This window comes from Sus scrofa, chromosome 5 (assembly GCF_054392235.1).
Source record: "Sus scrofa isolate SSC_HxYL_T2T_F1_AM1 chromosome 5, Sscrofa_HxYL_maternal_Yorkshire_Landrace_v2.0, whole genome shotgun sequence".
Lineage (NCBI taxonomy): Eukaryota > Metazoa > Chordata > Mammalia > Artiodactyla > Suidae > Sus > Sus scrofa.
In genome coordinates, this window is record NC_139387.1 from 84,300,294 (window position 1) to 84,320,677 (window position 20,384).

Sequence of the window (20,384 nt, forward strand, 5' to 3'; positions counted from 1 at the left end):
GTGCAAATGATAATACAGGAAATGGGCTTTGCTTTGGGAGCTTGATGAAGGGAAAAAGAAAGAAATCAAATCAGCTAGAATAGAAGAGGAGGTGAAGGATGGTTGGCCACAGTCAAGGATTTGGACCGAACAGATTCACTAAACGACAAGTTCAGCTCATCTGGGTTGGCTGAGTAGAGGGAGTCAAAGACAGACTTGGTCTTGAGGACCCCTCTGGTGGGGAAAAAATAAAGGTTGGTTGGATGGTGCCTAGAAAAAGAGGGAAAAAATCCATCTATCCTTTCCAAGATACCCGCTTTCCAGAAGACTTGAAATTAACATTCTGTGGAGTCAAAAGGAAGATGAAGGGGCATCTCTTGGGCATCTTTGACAAAGCTAAGGAGCTATGTACTTGTCTTCATCAACGTTCAGGTGACTAGTATTCTAGGACTACATTTCTTCCATAAGTTCTGGGTAGGCACAGGGGCAGTGCCACAAGCAACAGCTGACAGGCACCCTCCCCCACCCCTGGCCCTGGCTCTATCCCTCCCTGGAGCAGCAATACTAACAGCTGATCCTATGGACACAGGTAAATCAAATATTATAGGTCAGGAACTGATTCACATGTGGACTTCTGAAAAGTGAAGTTTCTCTTTGGGTTATTTAACATTTTTATGGGAAAATTATATGAAGAAAGATTTCTAGAGACATTTCTGTGTCCTGCTGATCCAGTGGGAAAAACCCCATCTTACTTATTTGTCTATCTTCTCTGCGAGGGTTTCCGTAGCAGAGAAATCTCCCCATTAGGAATACAGTAAGTGAGGAGAGTTTGGGACTTTAAGTTTTCATAAAGAGTGATGTCTTGTATCACTCTTATATCACTCTTATATCAGCAAATCCTACACAACTGATTTTTTTTGTAGATTTGAATAATTTTACTCACTTTTCAAAAAACAACCAATATCTGGTGACACTTGATATCTTAATCTTAGGTACTGATAAGCTAGCTGAATTTCTTTTCTTTTTTTTTTTTTTTGATTTTTAAAAGTATAGTTGCTGTGCCAGTTTCTGCCGTACAGCATAGTAACCCAGTCATAAATATATATATGCATTCTTTTTCTCATATTATCTTCCATCATGTTCTATCCCAAGAGACTAGACATAGTTCCCTGTCCTATACAGTAGGACCTCATTGTTTATCCATTCTAAATGGAATGGTTTGCATCTTCCAATCCCAAACTCTCAGTCCATCCCATTTCCTCCCCCTTCCCTCTTGGCAACCACAAGACTGTCATGTATGTGTGTGAGTTCTTTTCTATTTTGTAGATAGGTTCATTTGTGCCATATTTTAGATTCCATCTATGTGATGTCACATGGTATTTGTCTTTCTGACTTACTTCACTTAGTATGAGACTCTTTAGTTGCATTCATGTTGCTGTGAATGGCATTCTTTAATTCTTTTTTATGGCTGAATAGTATTCCATTGTATATATGTATCACAGCTTCTTAATCCATTCATCTGTCAATGGAAAATGTCTTGAACATTCACCAGTACATCATGATTCTGTTGTAAAGATTAAATAAGAAAAAAAGTAATACCCACTGAAGAGATGGTACACACAGGTAGATACACAGATGCTAGTTCCCTTTTCCTTTTGCCATTGCTCCTATAGGTCTTTGGTTTTCATAGGTGGATAATTTAAAGCTAAATAAAGTTATAAGTAAAGTGGAGTGGGGGTGCCGTTGTATAGCACCCAAATTCAATTCCTTTTTGAAAAAGTTAAGAAACACAATATAGAGAGTATGATATCCATGTACATACTATTAGCTTAAGAAACAAAACTTCACAGATGGGGCTGAAAACCCTTGTTGAATCTCCTCCTAATCCCATTCCACTTCCAACCTACTACCCTCATATCACCTTGGCTCCAGTGAATTACCGTCTTGAATAAGGTGTTTGTTTTCCCCTGCAGGCCTTAATGCTTTTATTGTTTGTTCTTATTTGTATATATGCATGGAAAACATGTTTTTAAAACTTTATATAGATGGCATCATACTTGCATGTATCCTCCTGAAACTTGCTTTTTCTCTCAGTACTGCATTTGTGAGTTAGATGTAGCTCTAGTTCATTTTCAAGTTTGTATAGTCTTCAATGACTATGACAAAATTAATTAATTTATCCATTTTCCTGTTGATGGATATTTAGTTTATTTCTGTTTTTCTCTCTTTCTTTCCTTCTGTCCTTTTTTCCTTCTTCCTTTCCTTCCTTCCTCCCCCTTCCTTTGCTGTTACCATGTGCCAGTGAATATTCTCATCAGTGTTCTTTTGGGAACATGTGGGAGACAGTTTCTGAGCTTGCATTTCTTAAACTTTTTGATTTGGGGACCCTTTTATACTTCTAAAAGTTGTTGAGGAACCCAAAGATCTTTCTTTGTGTGAATTATGTCTATTAGTGCTTATATTAGAAATGGAAACTGATCAACTTTAACGATATTTTTTATTTAATTGAAATATAGTCATTTCAATTAAATAAAAAGTTTACAGTGTTGTGTTAGTTCCAAGTATACAGCAAAGTGATTCAGTTAAACACACACACATGGATTCTTTTTCAGATTCTTTTCCAGTGTAAGTTATTACAGGACAGTGAGTATAGTTCCCAGTACTATACAGTAGGTCCTTGTTGTTTATCTATTTTATATATAATAGTGTGCATGTATTAAATCCAAACATCTAAATTTTTGCTATTTTTAAAATTAAAATATAGTTGATTTTCACTGTTGTGCCAATTTCTGCTGTATGGCAAATGGACCCAGTAATATATTCTCTTTCTTATATTATTTTCCATCATGGTCTATCACAAGAGATTAGGTATAGTTCCCCATGTTTATCCATTGTCATTGTCTATCCATTCTAAATGTCAGAGTTTTCATCTACTAACCCCAAACTCCCAGTCCTTCTCACTCTCTCCAAACCTCTAATTTTATTTTATTTTATATTTGTTATTTTATTTCTGTCTTTTTTAGGGCTGCACCCGTGGCATATGGAGATTCCCAGACTAGGGGTCAAATTGGAACTATAGCCACCGATCTACGTCACAGCCATAGCAATGCCAGATCTGAGCCACATCTGCGACTTACACCATAGCTCACGGCAACACTGGATCCTTTAATCCACTAAATGAGGCCAGGGATCGAACCTGTGTCCTCATGGATGCTAGTCAGATTCGTTTCTAGTGAGCCACAACGGGAACTCCCAAACCTCTAAATTTTAAAAGTTAGTGAGAGAAGTGGTATTGCTTTATTATTTATTTATTTATTTATTTATAGTGGCACCCACCATGTGGAAGTTCCCAGGCCAGGGACTGAATCCAAGCCACAGCTGCTGCAGTCGGATTCTTCACCCACTGCGCCATGGTGGGAACTCCTGGAATTGCTTTAGATTTTTGTAAATCTCTTTAATAGAAGGAGCCGAATTCTCCTATCTGCTTCTGCATTTCCTTGGTTGTGATGTTACACATCATATATCCTCTGGAAAACTCCACTGCACACTTGTGAGAAAATGAGAGCCAAAAGTGCAAATAGTAACTTAGTATTATTATAAAAATTGTTTTGATCATGTGGATCCACTGTGTCTTAGGACCCTCAGAAGTTTCCAGACCATAATTTGAGGACTGCTATTCTAAGCCATGTCTTTCAGACATTTTTGACCATGATTGCCAATAAGAAGCAAATTCTGTATATTGTGCCCAGAAAACCCATACATACATGTGTGAACACATGCCCACCTGAATATAACTTGAAAAAAAGTTTCACAAAATTATACTTACTTTTACTATTTGCAGTGCACTGTGACATTGTCTGTTCTTTTTATTTTGCCTTATTTTATAACAGAATTGTTGGTTGAGGAGTTCCCATCGTGGCTGAGTGGGAATGACTCTGACTAGTGTCCATGAGGATGTAGGAAGGTTTGATCCCTGGCTGAGTTGGAATGACTCTGACTAGTGTCCGTGAGGATGTAGGAAGGTTTGATCCCTGGCCTCGCTTGGTGGGTTAAGGATCCGGCATCGCCATGAGCTGTGGTGTAGGTCACAGATGTGGCTCAGATCCCGCATTTCTGTGGCTGTGGCGTAGGCAGGCTGGCAGCTACAGCTCTGATTTGACCCCTAGCCTGGGGACCTCCATATGCTGCAGGTTTGGCCCTAAAAACAAATGAACAAACCCCAAAACTGTTGCTTGAAATCTACCAACTTGACTTCACACAGGTTGAGACCCATAGTTGGAAAATCACTTCTTTCAGGAGTTTATATTTAGAAGTGTAACTTCTGTGTGTTTGCTACACTTTCCATAGAGGTTACACAAATTTAAGTTCCTTCTCAATAGACTCTAAGAGTCATGTCTCCACATCTCTGTCGTCACTTGGAACTATCAGAGTTTTATTTTAGCATATATATTTTTTTGCAATGCTGGATCCCTAACCTACTGTTCTGGGCCATAAATAGCACCTGTGTCCTAGGTTCCAGAGACAGCAGTGATTCCGCTGTGCCCTAGCAGGAACTCCAAGAACTGTCAGATTTTTAAACTTTTTCTAATCTGGAGGAGGTCGGGTTTTAACTTGCATTTCCCTGATGGATAGTTCATATATTTTTTTGCCTTTTAAATTTGCTTATTCATACCCTTTGTCCTTTTTTCAATTCAGTTTTCTTCTAAATCATTTTCCCCCCTTGGTTTATAAGAGTATTTTATTTATTTAGATAGAAATCAGTTGTCATTTTTATGGTTTGTAAATGTCTTCTTTCAGTCTGGGGTTTGCCTTTTTACGTTTATAGTGTCTGTTTATATTTAGAACTTTTCTATTTTAGTGTAATCATATTATGAATCTTTTACTGTGTGGTTTGTGGTTTTGTGTCTTAAAGACACAAGAGGTCCTTTCCCCAAGATCATAAAGATAGTCCCTTATGTTTTCTTCTAAAATTTTTGAAGTTTTACTTTCTTCAATAGATCTTCTATCCATTTGGAATTTATTATAAATTCCAAATTTATTTCCCCTCCTCCCACTAGTTATAGCATTTTTTCTCTCTTTTTATTAATATATTTTTTTGATGAGCCGAAGTTCATTGTTTATATAGATTTCCTTGGTGTTTACTTAATGTCCTTCTTGTAACCACTGCAAATAGAAGTTCCCAGGTCAGGGACTGGACATGCTCCATGGCAGTGACCTGAGCCATAGCAGTGACAACACCAGATCCTTAACCCCCAGAGCCTTGAGGGAACTCAACACCAACCCTATATCTTGACTTCCTTCAAAAAATTTTGTCAGTTATTGGTCTTTTGCTGCTCTGTATTTATTTTAGAGTCAGTTTGTCAAAGCTCTGTTGGGATTTTGATTTGGAATTGATAGATTAATTTGGGGAGCATCCACAGCTTCACAAAATCACCTCTTCTCGCCTGTGAGCACGTCATGAGTCGTTCAGTAAGTGAAAGGGCCTGGAGGAGAAGCCAGGTTGGTCAGCCTTTCATACCAGTTCTGTTTCCTCCTGCTGAACTTGGTGAGACTGATTATACAAGGGGGCAGGGCTGTGGAGCTCACTCTGCTTAGTGTCATAACCACGTCCTAAAGTGCCGGGCTGATTACCCTCCTTCACTTGCAGCATGCTCTGCAGCTGACTCAGGGGGCTGTTGTCATTCCTGCAGTCAAGTGCAGTCAGGCCTGTGTCTTCTTGGAGTGTGGCAATGACCTTCATCTGTAGAAGAGCCTTTTGAGTCATCCTGGGAGGAGGAGGGTATTTGAATTACATTTGTATTAATTACCTGGGGATTAAAAGTGAAAGTTGAAAAGAAGTTGGTGACACAGAGTACCCAGGCTCCTTTTATTTCACTTTGCTAACATGTTCCTTATGAACCTGAGCGATCACGAGGCAGTTGTTGGAGAGCTTGAGCAATCCCTTGAGGGACGGCATGTTCCTGTTAGGTGTGCTGCTTCTCTCCTGTCCTGGACAGGAGACACTGTCCTAGACATTGCTAGCTAAGCATCACCCTCTTTCCCAGTGAGCCTAGACAGAGTCTCAGAGCCTAGATGGAGTCTTTCAACATGGTGCTCCGGTGGGATCTACTAATTAATTGGCTTTGGAAATGAGAAGAAACCTATTTGCCACCCTTTTTCTATTTTGGTCTAGTATGTTTATAAGCACTTAAAACCGGGATGGATTCAAAATTGAGAGCTGCTCTGTGGCTTAGGACATTGGGGGAGCTCTGAAAGCCCCTTTGCCAAGAGGGAGGGAGAGGGGGTGGGATGTACTGGGAGTTTGGGCTTAGTAGATGCAAACTATTACATTTAGAATGGATGAGCAATGAGGTCCTGCTGTATAGCACAGGGAGGTATATATCCAATCACTTGTGATGGACCGTGATGGAAGATCATATGAGAAATAGAATGTATACACACACACACATATAATATATATGACTGGATCACTTTACTGTACAGCAGAAATTGATGCAACACTGTAATCAACTATAATTAAAAAAATAAAAAAAATTAAGAGCTGCTCTGTGGCTTAGAAAACTGGGGGAGCTCTGAAAGAAAGGGTCAGCCCCTTTGTTGAAAAGACAGGAGGTCTTGAGTGGAGGAGTCATCTGAATTTGCAATACCAGAGGTTTGGTTTTGATGTTGGGTTCAATAACAAAGTCCTTGTATGTGCCTAGAGGGAGCAGGAAGAACTGAGCTTTCCAGCAAAAGCAGTTGATCAGCAGACCAGCAAATGAACCAGCAAATGGTATTGGTACAGAAAGCAATGTCTGAAAACAGTTTTTCTCCAAGAATAATAAGGGACATTGCAGCCCTTGTGGGTTGGGCTTTAGGACAATTGTCATGTTAATTTCAGATACTATACCTATAAAAGGATAAATTCTCCAAGAAGATGTAACAATCCTCAGTGTATATGTGGCTAACTAAAGAGTCAAAATATGTGGGCACAAATGATAGAACCGTAAGGAGAAATAGATGAATCCATTATCATAGTTGGAGACTTTAACACTCCTCTGTTAGAAATGGACAGACCCAGCAGGCAGAAAATCAGTAAGGATATTGCTGAACTCAACAGCACCATTAATCAGCTGGATAGAATACATTTATAGACTATTCCATTCAACAACAGCAAACTACACATTCTTCTCCAGCTCATATGGAACATTCACCAAGAGAGACCACTTCTGGGCCATAATGCACACTTTAACAAATTTAAAAGAATAGAAGATATACAGTGTCTGCTCTCGAATCACAATACACTGGAACCCAACAGTGGGAAGATATCTGGAAAATCCCCAAATACTTGGAGATTAAACAATATGCTTCCAAATAACATGTAGGTCAAAGGAGACATTTCAAGATAAATAAATATAAGTGAAAATACAGTTTGTCAAAATTTGTGGGATGCAGTGAAAGCAGTGACTGGGGGGAAGTTCATAGTATTGAAGACATATATTACAAAGTAAGACTGTTCTAAAATCAATAATCTAAGTTTCTAGAAAACTAAAAAAAAAAAAAGCAAATTAAATTCAAAGTAAGCAGAAGAAAATAAATAATGAAATTTAGAGCAGAAATCAATGGAATTAAAAGTAAGACATTAAAAGAAAGTCCATGAAATGAAAAACTAATTCTTTAAAATGATCAATACAATTGACAAGCAAACTGAGGGGGAAAATAGATGCAAATTGCTCATATCAGAAATAAAAGAAGGGACATGGCTACATTCAGATCCCATGGACCCTAAAAGAATAATAAAAGAATATTATGAACAACTTGATACCTACCAATTTGATAGCCTAGACAAAATAGACTAATTCCTTGAAAGACTCAATCTGTCAAAAGACCCACAAGAAAAAAACCAACATGAATAGAAGTATATCTACTAAAGAAATTGAATCAATAATCATTAGCTTTCCAAAGTAGAGTGCCTCCAGCCCAAATGGATTCACTGGTGAACCCTATCAAACATTTAAGGAGGAAATTATATAAATTCTCCACCATCTCTTCCAGAAGATAGAAGCAGAGGGATACTTTCTAGCTTATCTTATAAGGACAGCATTGCTCTAGCAACAAACCCAGACAAAGACACCAGAAGAAAACTACAGACCAATATCCTTCATGAATGTACATACTAAAATTCTCAAAAAATATTAGCAAATAAAATTCAACAATATGTAAAGGGAATTATACAATAAGACCAAGTGGGATTTATCTCAAGTAAGAAAGGCTGGTTCAACATTTGGAAAACCAATTAGTGTAATCCCTCACATCACCTGGCTAAAGAAGAAAAATCTCATGACCATATCAATAGATGCATAAAAAACATTTGATAAAATCCAACACCCAGTCATCATAAAAACTCAGCAAACTTTGAATAGAGAGGAATCTCCCCAACTTGATAAAGAACAGCTACAAAAATTTATAACTAATAGCATACTTAGTAGTAAGCCACTAGAAGTTTTCCATTAAATCAGGAACAAGGCAAGGATGTTTCCTCTCACCACTGCTTTTTAACACTGTACTGGAAGTCCTAGCTAATGCAACAAGACAAGGAAACAAAGAAAAGGAAAAGGAATAAAAGGTACACTGATAGGGAGTGAAGAAATTGAACTGGCTTTGTTTTCAGATGACATGATCATTTAAGTGGAATTTCTGAAAGAATCAACAACACCACTCCTGGGATAAGTGAATTGCAAGTTACAAAGAACACAAAGTTAATGCACAAAAGTTACAGGATAAAGGTTTAGTACGCAAAAGTCAATGTCTTCCCTGTATACCAGCAATGAACAAGTGGAACTTGAGATTGAAAAGACAATACCATTTACATTAGCACCCAAAAGAATGAAATACTTATGTATAAACTTAACAAAATATATAGAAGATATATATGAGGAAAACTACAAAACTCTGATGAAAGAAAATCAAAGAAATAAATAAGTGGAAAGATAGTTCACAATCATAGGTAGGAAGAAAATATTGTCCAGATGTTAGTTCTTCTCTCTTGATCTATAGATTCAACACCTCCGTCACACTCCGGGCTAGTTATTTTGTGCTTATCAACAAACCGATTCTAAAATTTATGTGGAGAATATTGGAGAAGCACAAAGCTGTAGGACTGGCAGTACCTGACTTCGAGACTTATTATAAAACTATTATAAAATGAAATCAAACTGTGTGGCATTGACAAAAGAATAAACAATCAGAACAATGGTACAAAACAGACAACCCTGAAATAGTCCCATATAAATATAGTCAACTGATTTTTGACAAAGGAGCAAAGGCAATACAATGGAGCAAAAATAGTTGGAGATGATGGCTTTTCAGGTATAATACCAAAGGCACAATCCATGAAAGAAATGATAAACTGGACTCCATTAAAAATTAAAAACTTTTGGGAGTTCCTTGTGGACCAATGGGATTGGCAGTGTCTCTGTATCCAAGGACATAGGTTTGATCCCTGGCCCAGCACTGTGTGTTAAAGGATCCAGTATTGCTAGGTCTGATCTCTGGCCCAGGAACTCCATATGTCATGGGGCAGCCAAAAAAGAAAAAAAAAAAAAAATTAAAAACTTCTGCTCTGGGAGAGACTGTTAAGAGAATGAGAAGCCCAAGCCACAGACTTGGAGAAAATATTTGCAAAACACATATCTGATAAAGGACAGCTGTCCAAAATATACAAAGAACTCTTAAAACTGCACAATAAGAAAACAAGCAGCCTTTAAGTCATTTTGTGTTTATTTTTGTGCATGGTGTGAGGGTGTGTTCTAGTTTCATTGATTTGCATGCAGCTGTCCAGGTTTCCCAGCAATTCTTGCTGAATAAACTGTCTTTTCCCCATTTTATGTTCTTGCCTCCTTTGTCAAAAATTAATTGACCATAGGTATCAGGGTTTATTTCTGCATTTTCTATTCTTTTCCATTGGTCTGTATGTCTGTTTTGATACCACTACCACACATTCTTGATGACTGTGGCTTTGTAATATTGCTTGAACTCTGGAAGAGTTATGGCTCCTACTTGATTTTTGTTTTTCAGGGGAAAAAAAAGTGCGTAGGGGGAAATAACAATAAAAAATAAATTAAAAAAAAGAAAAAGAAAACAAGCAACCTGATTTAAAAATGAAAGAAAACTTGACCAAAGAAGGTATATAGGTGGCAGATAAGCATAAAAGATGTTCAACGCATTCCTTTAGAGAACTGCAAATTAAAACAATGAGACACCAATAGACATCTGTTAGAATAGCTTAAATCCAAAACACTGACAACAGTAAATGCTGGCAAGGATGTAGAGCAACTGAAACTCTCATTCGCTGCTGATGGGAAAGCAAAATGGTACCTCTACTTTGGAAGATAGTTTGGCAGTTGTTTAGAAAAGTAAGCATACTCTTACCACATGATCCAGTGCTCACACTCCTTGGTATGTATCCCAAGGAGCTGAAAACATATATTTATACAAAAACCTGCACACAAATGCTTATAGTACCTTTGTACATAATTGCCAAAACTTGGAAACAACCACAAATGTCTTTAAGTAGGTGAATGGATAAGGAAACTATGGTATATCCAGACAATGGAATATTCAGCACTGAAAAGAAGTGAACTATCAGGTAATGAAAAGCATGGAGGAAATTTAGATGCATATTACTGAGTGAAAGAAGTGATAAGAAAACTATGAGTGATAAGAAAACTGTCAGTGGTTGCCATCAGCTAGGGAGGATGGAAGAATGACTAGTGAAACAAAGAGGATTTTTGAAGATAGAATAATACTCCGTATGGTAACTATATCGGAGGATACAGGTTATTATTTTGTCATAATCCATTGAACATACAATACCAAGAGTGAACCCTAATGTAAACTCTGGATTCTGAGTGATAATGATGTGTTAATTTCAGTTCATTGATTGTGTAACACATGTCCCACTGTGATGTGTGTGTCGGGGGGTGGCGGTGGTATGTGGAAACTCCCTACTTTGTGCTCAGTTTTGCTATAAGCTAAATCTGCTCTAAAAACTAGTCTGTTTTAAAAACTATATGTACCTAAAAATATAATTATTCTTATATCACACATGCCTTGTCCTGTTTCCTTTCATTTTCTTCCCAGCGTTCCTTTTAGGTAGATGTCGGACTTTGCTTATTTTTCTTCATTCGTTTTTCTTTCAATTGTCCTTTTTTTTTTGTCTTTTTATTCTACTCTCTGGGGAATTTCTTCATTATATTCCAAGCTTCCTATTGATTTTTTTTGTTTGTTTATAGTATTTAAAATTTTTTATTTTCAATTTTTAAAAATTATAGTTGATTTAATGTTGTGCCAATTTCTGCTGTATAGCAAAGCGACCCAGTCATATATGGATGTGTGTGTGTGTCTGTGTGTGTGTATGTGTATACATATGTATATATATGTATATATACACATTCCTTTTCTTCTATTACCTTCCATCATGGTCTATCCCAAAAGACTGGATATAGTTCCCTGGGCTATACAGCAGGACCTCGTTGCTTATCCACTCTGAATGTAACAGTTTGCATCTACTAATCCCAAACTCCCCATCCATCCTTCTCCCTCCCCATCCCCTTGGTAACCACAAGTCTTTTCTCCATGCCTGTGAGTCTCTTTCTCTTTTGTAGATAGGTTTATATGTGCCATATTTTAGATTCCACATGTACGTGATATCATATGGTATTTGTCTTTCTCTTTCTGATTCACTTCACTTAGTATGAGAATCTCTAGTTGCAATTTAAAATTTCTGATGATGTTTTTCTTGTTCTGAGTTTTCCTTTCTCCTCTCCTCTACCTCCCAGCCCCATATTCTGTTTATTATTTCATGGTTTTTGTATCTTCTCTGAAGTATAATCTTATGTATACATGTATAGGATATACATATATCTTATGTATGTATACATGTATGTATATCTTCTCTTATGTATGTATCTTATGTGTCTTATGTATACAGTTTTATTTTGTGATTTATCCTCTTTCCTCAAATGTGTTGGGTTCCATTAAGCTCTCGTTTTTAATACCTATTTGTTTTTCATGGGGGAAAACATGTCTGGAGATTTCTCCGTTCACATTTAAGAGTGAGGCATGACAAAGTTGGTTGGAAACTAAGCATATGGCATCATTGCAGGATGATAGGGCTGAGTGTTCCTTTTTCTGTTAATTGGTCCACAGATATTAGTACCTGTGGCCTTTTAAGCATCTAGGTCGTGTTTAGTTTTTATTTCTCCATGGAAGGACTTTCCAGTTGGTTGCCTTACTTGTACCAGCTTAGCTGCTATTGTTCTGGGGTGGGGGTAGGGGTGTGAATCTCATCTTTTTATTTTCAGATTTTTCAAATTCCCATTTTAGTAACTTGTGTCACCTCTGGCTTCTCTCCTAACTTGCCAGGTGGGGCAATCCCATGTCCAGGATGTTCTCTGGATTATTTTCTCCAGAGAGTAATCACTGTGTCTATATGGTGGGAAAGGATAGTCCCTTGGCTGTGCCCAGTGGGCCCTGGGTATTTCCTCCTAATACGGTTCTCCTGTGCTCAGCTCCACGTCTCACCTCTACTTTCTGTGAATCCCTTTGGGGAGGATTCTATAATGAACTTTCTCTGAGTTTGACAAAATTCCCTTGTTTCAGCTTTTTCTGTTCTACTAAGGCACTTCTTATGCCTTCGTGCAATTTCTATCTTGAAAAAGCCGAATTTCCTTACTCTTCAATTTTTTTTGGTAATTTTCCCCTTTTTAATGGGAGGTGAGAGAGGATGAACACATGATTTCAATCCACCATGTGTAACCTTGGGTAATAATGCTTTTGAATAATTCTTTTAAATACCAAGAGAAAAATGTCAGCATGTGAAAAAATTAGAGACAAAGTTGTGAAAGGAAATATATCAAAGTTTATCCCTACATTTTCAAATTTTTGGTAATTTATTTTTTTAAAAAAATCATTTCTGGCTTTGCCAAATTTTTTATATTAGGTATGCAACTCTTATCAAAATCAAGTAATTTAAAAATATGTTCATAATTTAATACTGATGCTTACATTGCCTCAACAAGGGCAACTCTGATTGCAGTGAATATTAGTGACCTGGAAAAGGGAAAAAGTGTTCTTTTTCTCCATGTAAAATTTAAAGCTGCAATAGGGAGTTTCCACTGTGGCGCAGCAGAAATGAATCTGACTAGGAACCCTGAGGTGGCGGGTTTAATCCCTGGCCTTGCTCGGTGGGTTAAGGATCCGGCATTGCCCTGAGTTGTGGCGTAGGTCGCAGACTCAGCTCTGATCCCACATTGCTGTGGCTGTAGCATAGGCCGGCATCTGTAGCTCCAATTTGACCCCTAGCCTGGAAACCTCCATATGCCATGAGTGTGGCCCTGAAAAGCAAAACAAAACAAAAAAACAAATTTAAAGCTGCAATAAAAACTAAATGTAGGCAGGGAGAAACAAGCTGTAATCTTCCTGGTAAGAAGTGGTGAATTTTCTTATCACCACCAATATAAATTCAATTCCTTTAGATAATGGTTAGCTATCTATTTTAAGATTTTATAACTGATATGTACTAAGGATTTAATATAAGAACATATTCATACAATACGTTAATATTAGAGGGTGTTTTTAAGCATCTGCCTATAATCTAAATCAGAATGTTCCAAAATGGGTTCTATGAAATACCAGCTCCAATTGATTCTCTGCAAAGAAATGCTTGCAAATTGCTACATATCATTCCGCTTTCTGGGAGAAACAATTCACACTGGGGAAACTGAAGCCTTAGAGGATACTGCAATAATGAAATTTGGTTAATTTTATTGGTTTAATTTGTTCGAATAAGAGTTTTTGAAATTTAATTTGATCATGGAACTCTTTTTTTTTTTTCGCAAAAATCTCTCCATGTGATCCTGACTATTTTCGTTTATTTATTTATTATTTATTTATTTACTTACTTTTTTAGGGCTGTGTCTGTGGCATATGGAAGTTCCCAGGCTAGGGGTCGAATCTGAGCTACAGCTGCCGGCCTACACCACAACCACAGCAACTCAGGGTCTGAGCCATGTCTGCGACCTATACCATGGCTCAGGGCAACACTGGATTCTTAACCCACTGAGCAAGGCCAGGGATCCAACCCGCATCCCCATGGATCCTAGTTGGGTTCATTAACTGCTGAGCCACAGAGGGAACTCCGATCCCGCTTATTATCATGATCACTCTTATCATTGTTACCTGAATTTTATCATTGTTATCATTGCCCAGTGCTTGATTTCTTTCAAGTCATAATCATGTTCTTTAGGCTGAGAGGTTCTAGGACCACACCTATTTTTGGTGGCCAGGTAGAGTCAAATAATTCAATTTATTTGTACAGAGAGTACAATAAAATGAACTATCCTGGGTATCCCCTGAAATACTTTAGGAGGAAGATATTTTACTGTTGTGTTGGGGGAAAAGGAAGAGCAATTTTCTTGTTTCATTTGTTTTGTTTTGGGATAAGGCTCAGGAGGACATGGCTCCCAGCTTTTTTTCCAGGAACCATAGCATTTCGTAAAACCTGGATTACCTCGTGGGAGTATATTTGTTAAAATAGATCTGTAGATGCTGGTTATTGTCAAATTGAACAGCTGCTGTCCTGAGATATGAAGGTTTATTGTGTAATTTTCAAGCAAACATAATTTTAATGAAAGTAATCATTCAGGGGTTTTCTTTACCACATTCGCTTTTTATGCCTGGACTCTTTGTGAAAGGAAGAGGGAAAAATAATTTGGGGATCTGAAATAAATCAAACTTTATCTGTTTATATTGTTAAACCAGACTATCTGAGCATATAAATTGTGGAATTTGCAATAAAATAAATAGCTTGGAAATTATTAGCTCTTTTAAAATAATTTTTCAAAGCCTCCCTCTTTAGTCTTTTCACAGTGGGAGGTCCCAGTCTTATGGGAAAAATCAAGAGTAGAGACTGGGTTCTAGTCGCAGCCCTGCCACTAAACAGCTCCAAGATATTACTATTAGTACTACGAATAGTAACTTTTATTGAGGGCTTAGTATATGCTAATTATTATGCTACAGGTTCCACATGCTTGAGTTCTTTTATTTTTTACTGTACCTCATCAGAGGGTTGGACTGAGTAACTCTTTGTCCCTTTTCCATGCTTAAATGATCCCAGGAGATGTATCTCTGTTGCTAGACCTTAGTTCCACTGGGGGCAGTGTGGGATGCAGGGAGTGGGGAATTAGGAAGTGAATCTTCACTAAAAGCGGTGGGTAAACAAGCTCTTGGGAGCCTGACATGGAACTCAGAAGCATTTTTCTTGATTCCAAGCCAATTCTATTCTATTCTATTCTATTCTATTCTATTCTATTCTATTCTATTCTATTCTATTCTATTCTATTCTATTCTATTCTATTCTATACATTACTAATTACAGTATAGTATAATGGAACGTCTTAAATAGATTTTTTCTGATATTCAAATATAGCATTGTTTTCTTGGATTACAGCCTAGTTAAATTGGGCAGGGGAGAGGTGGCTTGTATTGATTTGCCCATCCATATGGGGGCCTAGTGTTTGACAATTTAACCATCATCTCTACTAGCCAAGTGGCGCTGTGTCTCCCCATTGCAGTAATACTGCCACCTGATATTTATGAGGTATTTTGGGTTTTAAATGCTTCTCCTCGCCCATGATCTCATTTGGTTTCTGGTCCTCAATATTGCATCATATTGTTACATGTCTGGAAGACAAGAACATCTAGAATATTGCTTTTACTGTCTGAGCAGGGTTGAGTCACCATGTAGTGAATTCGGAAAAGGAAGGTAAAATGCAGAGACTTTGACTCAGTAGATGGAAGGCTTTCACTGCCCAATGGCCAGATGATTGCCTGCCTGCCTGCCTTCCTTCCTGCCTTCCTCCCTTCCTCCCTTCCTTCCTTCCTTCTTTCCTTCCTCTTTTTATTAAAGTATAGTTGACTTTCAGTGTTGTGCCAATTCTTGCAGTACAGCAAAGGGCCCCAGTCATATATATATACACATTCCCTTTCTTATACTGTCTTCCATCATGGTCTATCCCAAGAGACTGGATAGAGTTCCTGTGCTGTACAGCAGGACCTCATCACTTATCCATTTGAAATGTAATAGTTTGCATGCCAGCAGATTTCTAATTGACTTCTCCGCTTCGGCAGTATGGCCTTGGTCCAAGGGGCCGTTCTGGCGTGGGGCTGGTGTGGCAGGCAGCCCCTGTTTTTATCTGTTTTTAACACAGGTATTCCAATGTACAGAAATTGGGGAGTGTGGGTCACCTCCGTATAGATCATGCACTCTTTTGATGTGCAGGCATGGTAAACCTCACCATCCAGCCTTTATCTTCTTAAAAATGTGACTCGCAACACACTCAGGGAGCTTTCAGAATTCCTTGGAAACCCAGCTGGATGTTTATTCAACTCTGTTTGTTACTCTTCTGAGCTCATCTTTCTTACCGTTTGCCCTTTAATTTGTTATTTGCTGAAAGACAATTAGAGAAGGGTTTTTCTCTGCTCAGCTCTTATTAAGATTTTAATGATCCTAGTCTCCCTTCCCCTATTAGGAAATACCTACATATTAAATAGTTCACCCAATAAGAAAGATAAAATAATTAATTAGTATTTAAATCAGAGCTGCTGAGTTTAAATCTTTTCACAAAGACTTCCTTATCTTTTGAATGTGGAGCCTTCAAGTATTTCAATCTTTCAAATACTGAAAGATTTATAATTATGTGGTAGTTCTAGGAGAATGGCTGGACCATTTTGTTCGAGGCAGACTGACTTCCTAGGGCCCCAGATCACACAGTTGAGAGTTTGCAGAGATTCCTTTGCCTCTAAAAATCAGGAAAAGGCAACGCCTACACAAAACACCACAGTGTGGGGGCAGAGACTGTGTGCAAGAGCCTCTGATCAGGATTAAATTCCACAATTAGAGATTTATTATTTTGGCTCAAGATTTTGTCACCTGGCAAATTATTAAAAAGAAAAAAAAAAGTGAAGGTTGACACATGGTCAGCCTTGTGAATTTTTCAAAACATTTCCCGAGAGCAAGTGTTGATGCTGATGGTTGGGTCAAACCTGGGTGGCTTGGGCTGGAGGGACGGAGTTGTCTGGGGAGTGGGGGCTGGGAGAAGAAGAGAAGGGAAGCCTGAGAAAGTGCAGCTGGTGATGGGGGAAGGGTAGAAGAAGGCAAAGATAAAAATCCACCTATTGTGGTCATTTATTTATTCAACAGATGTTTATTGGGCATCTACTTTGAGGATGGAGAAAAGACTGGGGAAGAAGTAATCAAGCCCTCTGGGGTTCTCGGTGTAAGGGGTGGGGGCAGGACATGTAGTGATAGCGTAGTCTGTGAAATGTCATACGATGGACAGGCCCAGAGGATGGTGGGATCCCAGAGAGAAGGTGTATGGCAAGAGAGGTGACAGAGAGCCATCACAGAGACATGGATGTTTGAATTTGGTCTTAAAGGGCAAATACAAATGTTGCCAGGAGAACTGCAGAGAGGATGGAACCTGTAGGCAGAGAGGTAGCCCGGGCAAAGGGCACAGAGGTGAGGAAGGGCTTGCTGAGGTGAGATGTCCCAGCAGCCTGGAAACCTTGAGGTGTGTGAGAGCAGCTGGGGAAGGTGGATAAGCTCAGGTTGAAACACTGTGGCAGAACTTCATCCTCCCGAGGGAGCTTGAACTTGATCCGGTAAGTGAAAGGGAGGTTCTGATAGAGTAAGGGCTTGACCAGATCAGCATCATTGAGACATAGCTCTGGCTGCCTTGAAGTGGATGGATTGGTGGCCGGGGATGCAGAGAGATTGAGGACAGAGGAGCAGGGCACAGTTTTGACCATATCGTTGTGCTTCGGGCACATGCTACAGCTCCAGGGTCCTGTGAAAATGAGAACAGAACTGCATAAAAGCTGTGTCACTGTAGCCTGCAAATATATGCAGACCTCAAGCAATGATCTGCTCATGCAGAGTTTCAAGTGTTTGTTTTCAAAGCTGTACAACTCAAAGCCTCTCAAAGCCAGAAATACCTAATCGTATAAGGGGATACAATTGTTTACATCTTGGATGAGATATATAGGTTTATGCACAAGTGTTTTCATACTCATACTAAACATTTTCAGGTTGTTTTTAACTTAGTTGAATAGTCCACCAACACGAGAACTAACAAAAGGGTGAAATTTTGTTAAACCCAACTAAAAAGTAAATATAATCCCAAGACTATGACTGAACGTTGGCGTTTTTTCCAAGGATGCTTTCAAACATACCCAATGAAAGGCTTAAACTTTGGGCAAAACCTTGGTCTTGGTATAAAACATGCTTTTTATAGTGGAGCATCACAAACTATGATGTTCCAACCCAAAAGACACATTCTGATTTGAAGTCCCATTTTCCTCAGAAGGAAGACACATCCTGCTAAAGCCAGAGGTGCTTGCTGTCCATCCCAACCTCATTTGGAATATTTCTGTGGCTCAGATTCAGTGAACTCCAAACACGTGGACCAGTGCTCCTGTGGCCATCACACTACGTCAAGGGTAAGAGGCAGATTATGAGAAAATAAATGCTCAGACAGGAACAACTTTGCAAAAATGAGAAGAAGGCAAGCCAGATCCTTTTCCTTGGATTGTGAGATGGAGTCAGAACAGGTGTTGGGACTTAGGTCAAAATTATAAATAGAGTGGAGATTCTAACGAGAATAGTGTATTGATGCTGAGATGAGGTTATCCAGCCCTCTGATGGCATCTTCTCCAGGGGCCTTTTCTGATTCCCCAGCTACACTTTCCTCTTCTACTTTGTTTAGAGTTCATCTCAGGCAATGATTTACCCTCCTTTCCACCAGAGTTTTGTTCGGTGCCTACTTCACTGAACTCATCCACTTATTTATCCCTCTCTTGTCCAAGATGGGATATAAGATGGAGCTACGGGGTTCGCCCCTTTGAGGATGGGACAGGGGTGCTTCTCATATTGTTTCCTTATAGTCCAGGGCCTCATGTGTGGTAGGAGCTTTGAACAGAATGCGTGAAGAGAACTTGGTTTCTGATAGGTTTGATTTCTTGCTCTGTCACTCACAGCATATGACCTGAGGCGAGGAGTTGAACCCATTAAATCTCAGATTTCCAACTGGGGCCTTATATTAAATGAATTGATCTGTCTTTAAAATCCCAGCACCTAGCATATAGAATGAACTTAATAATTGCTTATGATTATATGATTGTCTACAGCTTCAAGATTACAATAAACTGTGAGAACCATTTTATTTACACCTAGAAGTGGGTTGCCTTACACTTACAAAGTGGGACCAAAAGTCTCTACCTGATAGAACTAACAACACCCTGGATATAGTGGGTGTTCAAGAGAATAAAAAGTCACGGTCCTTGGAGTTCCCATTGTGGCTCAACGGGTTAAGGAAGCAACTAGTATCCAGGAGAATGTGGGTCTGATCCCTGGCCTTGCTCAGTGGATTAAGGTTCCTGGGTTGTTGCCTGCTGAGGCATTATGTTGCACATGCGGCTCGAATCCTTCCTCGCTATGGTTGTGGCATAGGCCAGCAGCTCCACTTTGACCCCTTGCCTGGTAACTTCCACAGGCAACAGGTGCAGACCTTTAAAAAAAAAAAAAAAAAAAGTCTTGGTCATATGTCCTCCTCAAAGAAATGATGGTAGAAGAAGGAAAGAAATGGTAGACAAGCACAGGTTCACTGGAGTCACAGTTTCACTGGGTCCCAACTTAGACTATTAATGATGATAACAATACTGCCTGTTTGTATTTTTCGAAGGACTTTCACATTTCACAAGCTCTTATTATTTGATGGCTGACAAGATCAGAATTCTCTAGGTAACATCTATAATGGAGTTGGTACACAGGCAATTTTCTTGGTGTCCTTGCTTGCTGGAAACAAAGGCATTCTCAATTTGGGCCTCAGCTTCTCTGTGCAACTTCAGATATTTTCTTCTATCAGCACCAGCCCTTCCTCAGGAAAAAGCACAGAATGATTAAGAATGTGGGCTTTGAGATGATTTGGAGTTCCTTGGATTTTACTAGGTTCAGAGACTGAAGCCGTACATTGATTTTTTTTTTTTTCTGTTTAGGGTCGCACCTGGGGCATATGGAAGTTCCCAAGCTAGGAGGTGAATCGAAGGTGCAGCTGCCGGCTTATGCTACAGCCATAGCAACTCAGGATCCGAGCTGCATCTGCAACCCATGCTGCAGCTTGCAGCAACGCCGGATCCTTAATCCACTGAATAGGGCCAGGGATTGAACCTGCATCCTCATGGATGCTAGTCGGGTTCTTAACCCACTGAACCACGATGGGAACTTCCATAATTCAGTTTTTAATTTGGATTTCACACAATCCTGTGAGGTGGGTGGTTAAGTATTATTTCCCATGCTTTTCCAGGAG

The 20,384-nt window shown here is 38.9% G+C and overlaps 1 long non-coding RNA gene across 3 annotated transcripts in view; it reads left to right on the plus strand.

Annotated features, from left to right (window-relative positions):
• Positions 1–20,384, plus strand: part of LOC106510390 (uncharacterized) — a 322,787-nt gene that overhangs the window by 147,945 nt on the left and 154,458 nt on the right. For all 3 annotated transcript variants that reach the window (XR_014804107.1, XR_014804108.1, XR_002344177.2), the window contains one exon: positions 18,384–18,519. This is a non-coding gene — a long non-coding RNA (uncharacterized LOC106510390). The remainder of the gene's footprint in view (positions 1–18,383; positions 18,520–20,384) is intronic.